The 7,500-nt window shown below is 42.9% G+C and overlaps 1 long non-coding RNA gene across 2 annotated transcripts in view; it reads right to left on the reverse strand.

The window, feature by feature from the left end:
- The window catches only part of LOC132459630 (uncharacterized), a 22,215-nt gene that overhangs the window by 3,977 nt on the left and 10,738 nt on the right, over positions 1-7,500 (reverse strand). For both annotated transcript variants that reach the window (XR_009526276.1, XR_009526277.1), the window contains exon 2: positions 2,763-2,861. This is a non-coding gene — a long non-coding RNA (uncharacterized LOC132459630). The remainder of the gene's footprint in view (positions 1-2,762; positions 2,862-7,500) is intronic.

Here is a 7,500-nt window from a genome sequence, read left to right on the forward strand (position 1 = left end):
AGTAAGAGAGATAGAGAGGCAGGGTTTAATCATGCAGGCACATGCAGAGGACTTCATTAGGCAGCCTGGGTTGGAGTTGATGATAATACTGAGGCGGGCCTTGAGGACTAGCAGCTTTATAATCACAAATAGGGCTGCCCCATTATGACTTCTGCTAGCCAAGGTCCCCCTAATAGAAATATCCTGGTGAACGGTGCAAATGCAAATACACCTTCCTCCACGAGAGTCAGAGCTCAAGAGAAAGTTCAAAAATACATATATACAGTACATATATATATATATATGCATATATATCTATACATATGTATATATATATACATATATATATGTATACATCAAATGTTACAATGAAAGCACTACACTTCATGCATATTTATATTTCGGATTTTCACCGGCACAAGTATTTTTATTATCGATTATCAATTCATTATCTTGAAACGCCCACCGAGTGCCAATGGAAAATGTTTAAGATGCTACTTGTGTGTTTTGTCGATTAATAAAAAAATGTCACAGCTTGGATTGGTGAAAACATTTTAGAGAAATATTGGAGCAGTATAAATGGGAATTTGCTTTTTCTTGGTTTTCTATTTTGAGAGCACGTCACAGAACATCTGTATTGAAAGTTGGAAAGAAAAACCGCCCTTGTGCTATATGCTTTCAAACTTATATGACCCTGCAAAGATTCGCCCCCTGGAGCCTGCTGTGATTGGAACCCTGGCACTGGAGTGTTACAGCTTAGACTCATGAAGGGGACAAACTAAGTCAACCTAATGCTAAAAGACGAACACCAATTGGCACACACTTGTGCTGGTTTTCTATGATGTGTGCCTCTCTATGGGTAATGGCCATCTATATTCAGCTGCATATTTAACCAAAGCCATAAGAACTTCCACCTCAATTGTCTTTCAACATGTGAGTTGATGAGGGCAAGATAGCTTATTCAGGGGCAAAGCCGGAAGCTACGTTTACTTAAAAAAATAATAAGTATTAATCTGTGGTCATTGTAAACTGTAATAAACACAATGACCTTGACCATGTTCAGTGACAATGATCGAGGTCAGCAACAATTTTCATTAGTAATGTTAGGAGCCATTTGCTCAGAAGTTGTAGTGTTTGTACAGAGGCCTAAGGGTAATGAAACTGACACACAGAAGCCTATGATGACCATTCCCACATGCATTCATCCATGCTACTCACATTAGGATAAATATGAGAAGCTATTAGCATGATGAAGGCAAGTAAAATGTCCCCTATGTCACTGAGAGATATCTTTATCAACCTCAATCTTGCACGTTGTATATTTAAGACATCTAAAACATTGATAATATTATCAATGAAAGCGTTCTTTAAACAGTTCTACAAAAAAAATGGAATGCATATACTTTCACTGTGCTAACTAATGATACACGGAGAAAAAGAAAATGCGATCAAAAGTACGCTACTTTTCCTTGAAAAACATGGGCGGATGTAATTCCCTTCCTCGATATATCACTAATCAGTCGTTCCTGGACAACCGCAGTCTATTATCAGGCTGAATGTCAATTCAGCCCCCGGCATAATTGAGGTAGCGGTGTGTTGGGCGCCCGGCGGGAGGAATGCCGTGGTGGCGGGTAATTACAGAGCATTATCGCTCAGCAGGTCATTATATGCCACAAGGCCAGAGTCAGGTTCTCAAAGTCTAGCCGTAATTTTTTAAAGATCACATTTGTGACCGTTTTTGCTTGGCATGTCCCTCTGTGTATGTGTGTGTGTGTGTGTGTGTGTGTGTGTGTGTGTGTGTGTGTGTGTGTGTGTGTGTGTGTGTGTGTGTGTGCGCGTTTGTATGGTGCGTATGTGTGCATGAGTGTGTGTGTGTGTGTGTGTGTGTGTGTGTGTGTGTGTGTGTGTGTGTGTGTGTGTGTGTGTGTGTGTGGAGAATGAACAGCGTACAGTAACCTCCATTTCCCCTGAGTCTCATGGACCACAGGGTACAGGGATGGGTCATGGGACTTGATATTGCCCCACAGTCCAGCCGCCTGAGTTCCTCTCAAACCACTGTTATTCTGTTCACTGTGTCCTCTGGACCACTACTAACATCTCTGCCTTTATCCAACACACACACACACACACACACACACACACACACACACACACACACACACACACACACACACACACACACACACACACACACACACACACACACACACACACACACACACACACGCACACACATGCTCAAGCACACATGCAGGATCAAGCGAGGATGGACATAGGAAGGGTAATCCACTCTCAACAATGAACCCATAAAGTATTAAGACCAACTTGTGCTTTACCAAGAATTTTGTATTATATTTGTATCATAAAGTGATGAGGATCGCAAGGACTAGCATGGATTGTTTTTGTCTCTGGCCTCTTAATAAATATAAATAATAGTAGTATAGTATAAATAGTAAAGTATAGTAATGGTATTTATTTCTGAGAGTAATTGTAGCAAGGACATGAATACTTAAATTGTTGATGAATACTATGAATGCTTATGTTTGTTTTCTGTAAAATGAACTGTATGAAAACAGCACACTAATCCACACCCAACACACACACACACACACACACACACACACACACACACACACACACACACACACACACACACACACACACACACACACACACACACACACACACACACACACACACACACACACACACACACACACACACACACACACACACACATACACACACACACTTAAAGTGTGATATCCTAATCCTTAGCTCACCTTGTAAAGACGTCCATTGGAAAGCAAAATCCCAGAAATGTCTAGCCTGGCTTCCACTCCATCAGCGCAGCAATTCTTCACAGCTGTGTATCTCCAACACTGCAACGAGAGAGCACATGCACAAAGACACAATGTTAATGTGGTGGTTACCCTGGCAACCGAGCATCGCCTTTACATATTGAATAGCGACTCTAGAGCAAACCGCAATTAGCATGTTGTTGGATCGTGAGATACAACCGTAGCAACGTCTAATAATAGAAGACAGACTACTGAGGTTGTATTAACTGTACTGTATATGTTTTGATTGAAAATTAAGACTCATGGAAGACTTCTGAGGTCGTATTTACTGTATATGTTTTGATAGATAATGTAGATTCTATCATCCAACAATGCCGCTTATCCGCGGAAGCTTGTAAAGGAGGGAGTATGGTCAATGAATTTTAAATTAACAGGAGAACTCAATTAATTCATCACCAGAGGTTAGAAACACAGTGGGACCACGCCGTTTGATTTATAGACGATAACAATGGTTTGATCGTGACATCTATTTGCACTGGGACCCTCCTTCACAAATCTGTAGCCTATCTTTTTTGTTTTCTTTTTTTGTGTCATTTAATATTTCACGTCATATGCTGACACTTCCTCGTGATCTAATATGTCAGATGAATGATTTGCATGTCATGAATTGCAATTTTTCAAAGCTACAAATATTTCAAAGGCGATTGTCATGGTGTGATATAATAAAAGGATTTGGTACAGGAATAGATTTGTCTTTGTTTGTTAAAATATTCATGTTCATATTTATTTTTTCTTCAAATTCCATTAGCTTACCATTGTGCTCATGATGAGACACACACACACACACACACACGCACACACACACACACACACACACACACACACACACACACACACACACACACACACACACACACACACACACACACACACACACACACACACACACACACACACACACACACACACACACACACACACACACACACACAGATGCACACACACTTATGCAATCACACCTTGCAAACACTATTAAAAGAAACACACTAAAATAAAAAATAAAAGGATACACAGAGAGACATCTCTAATTGTTTTATATTTTATTATCATGTAAAGTACATTTATTCATCATCATCATCATCATCATCATCATCATCATCATCATCATCATCATCATCATCATCACCATCATCATCATCCCTGTTAACATGGACAGGCACACTTTAAAACAACCTCATTTATAATTACAAATCAATAGCGTCCACATCCCATATTCACAAGGGTCCTAGAATGAAAACAGCTCCATAATGGCCTAGCTCCCTGAAGGCCTGCTGCAGTACCCTCTGTGGCTGTCTCTTGCGGTTGTGGGCACGGCCAGACCCACTTCATGTGATGCTCGCCTGCCTGGGGCATGGTTTAGGGCAACTGTGTAATCCCCACCCCTACACCCGCCCCCCCACCCATCCCCTCCACCCCACACCTCTCAATCTACACGCCCCTCATTTATTTTTGCGGCTTGTGCGGCTTGTCTCATCCCATCACTCCCGCCCCCATCTCCGACCACCGGCCTGCACACAAACACACCCCTACGTCCCCCCACGTCCCCCCACGTCCCCCAGCTCTGCCTCTGGCATGCATGCAGTAGGTAGGCTGAGTGTGTTGTTGTGGTGCTGTGTGGTTTGGCTGTGGCGGCCATGGAGCTGGGTAAACCAACGGTGATGGCGCCCATGACCAGACTGCCGCTGCTCGCTGTGAAGGGAGGGGGGGGGGCGGGGGGGGGGGGGGGGCGTGGATGTGGGGGGGGGGGGAATACATGCGTGCATCTAAAGTGCCTGCCCCCACACGCTGTACATCCATATGCACAGGTATACTGTATACCGCGGCAGACCCTATATGTATGAGGGGAGGCGTGCTATGTGTTCAGGGAGGAGGCGGGGGGGGGGGGGGTCACTTGCTTCCTGGAGACGGGCTGGCAACGAGAAGCGGAGACGTGGGCGGATAATTATCCGAAGGACGGCGTGTTAGCATGTGGCCATGAAGCAGCGTGATGAATAACCATCTCACAGAGAGTGCCGTCGGGGCATCAGGCCTTCTTCCTCGCAGTTGTTTGTGTGTGTGTGTCTGTGTGTGTGTCCGTGTGTGTGTGTCCGTGTGTGTGTGTATGTGTGTGTGTGTGTGTGTGTTTCAGCGTGTGCGCATGTGTGTGTGTGCGTGAATGTGCGTTTGAATGTGTGTGAATGTGTGTGTGTGTGAGTGTGAGTCAGCTTCTTGTGCGTCTCTTTACAAATTGTAGCCTACCATACCTGATAAAAACAAAAAATGGGAGCGAGAACAAAAGCGCAGGCTTCCGCGGGAGGTGCGTCTGCCCTCCACCTTGGTGGCTTATGGTGTTTCATTATCCCCCCCCCTACATACACACACACAGACACACACACATACGCACACACACACGCACACCCACACACACACACACACACACACACACACACACACACACACACACACACACACACACACACACACACACACACACACACACGCTGCCTGTCTCATTTCCTCTCGGTAACAATCCATTAGCCAACGCCGAGCTCAAACATGCAGCCATTTAATTATATTCATTTCTCTGACAGCACGCCGGGACGTACCACTCATCAGAGAGTCTGGGGGGGGGGGGGGGGGTAAGGCGGGAAAACAGACTACTGCACACTTTCTTAAAAAGAGTGAGAGACTCTGCGTACCAATTAAACAAGAGCAAACATCTGGTTAGTTACAGTAAATGTACAGTAATAAGCCGCCGTCTATGCATTTGCATCACACACATGCCAGGCTGTACGCCATGCCTAATTATGGAAGCCAACATACCGATATAATTTACTTGTTATCAACATGCACTTACACTGTAAAGTGCACATGCACACACACACACACACACGCGTTATAGTACTACCTAGTATTGTTTTATTTTTGGATAACAAATATTTTCTAACATTAAATGACTCATTGTATTTTGAAATTATACATTCAAAGAGATAACATGTTAACAGAACCTCAACAAATTTGCTTTCAGACACTAAAAGAAAATATATGGCATACCAAAAATGCCTCACCCAATACTGAATATTAAAAAAAAGCCCTCTTAAATTTTGTATTTGTGTCTTAATATATAGAAATGTATCCTCAAAATAATAATAAAACAGAATAAAATAGCATACATAGCGTCACTGATAAGGTAGCACTAGCCTCCGTTACTCAGCAAACGGCGAGCGATATATATCCTCAAACGCGCCTCGCATTTCGTATGCGGCGGTAATCAAAAGGAATTAATGCATGCAAATGAAACGCGCAGTATGCATAACTGCCATCGACGGTGATACAATAATTGTCTCTCGGAGACGCATCTGCGCACATCACGCGGGGGGGAAACGTGCACATGTTAATGTGCATGCGTGCATGTGTCTATGCCAGCGGACATTTTAGGTCTACCCTTCTCACACATTCTCACCACTGCCAAACGCCTTAAGATGGTGGCACCTTGAGGCAGAGAGAGACACTCGTACAGAAAGCCAACCAGACCCCTCCTTTCTCTCCCATTCCACCTAGCTCTACCTCAGGTCCTCATGACAACACGGGACCCCACCCCCCCATAACCCCAGGACCCTCTAATAAATATTTAATTCACCCCTCTCTAATAAGGATATTAGGCGACTGGACCCCGTCCCAGGCATATATGCAGAGTCCTCTCTCATCAGATTTACATAAAAGGGCCAAATGCTAATGCATGCATAGCATCTACTGCTTATTATTCCATACGCGGCCTCACTGGCGCCCTAGACCAGCCCAACATCATTTAATTGCGAAAGAGAATGCCGTTTTCAATTGGTCGGCCGTATTCAAAACGCATCAAGGCCTTGAAATGGCAAGCATTACAAAGAGGGGAATTGTCCGCATGTTTTAATTGTAGGGCCAAGTTTACTGTATTTATTTGCATTTTATGCCCTGTGTTACTACCCTTCCCCCCTTTTTTTGGTACATAAAATAGTCATATTCATGAATTATGAAAACACAGAATCTGGATATTGGAGGCTAGCTCGCACCATGTTTCCCCGTTGGATAATAAAGTACCTCTATGTCTATGCTTACGATACGTGCCGATTAGTATATTTTATAAATCTGCTGGACAATGTCCAGCTGACTTTGACAGTAGCATGTAAAGCTTACCAGTGTGTTGTTAGTAATTAACATTTAAAAAAAAAAGAATTATGCAGCGACACAAAATGCATTATTTACACGCTTTCATCTTCAGGAAGATTCAATGCTTATCTCAGATGCAATTATACTAATTTATTTATAGCGTGCACTATTTGCATAATCAAAAGCCAGCGGTGCACAGCTTGGATAAGCTAGGGCACAAGCTGAAGCCCGGACCTGCGTGTGTAAAAAAATTGCATGCACACATAAAGATTTATTATTTTGAACAGTTCAATTTGAAGAATATCAGTATGTGGTTCTGGTGCTGGTGGGATCTTACTAGTTTAATAGTTATTATAAACGTAAATCATTATCACAACAAAGAAAATGCTTCTGAAAATTTGTAAACGCACAACTATACAATAGAAATACTGTAATTACGCACCCGATAGAGTACTTTCATTTCAATAAACTTTTGACTTTACATTTTATAGACTCCAAGGTCACTGTGAAATTGTAACATATCTATTAC

Source organism: Gadus macrocephalus, chromosome 6, assembly GCF_031168955.1.
Source record: "Gadus macrocephalus chromosome 6, ASM3116895v1".
Lineage (NCBI taxonomy): Eukaryota > Metazoa > Chordata > Actinopteri > Gadiformes > Gadidae > Gadus > Gadus macrocephalus.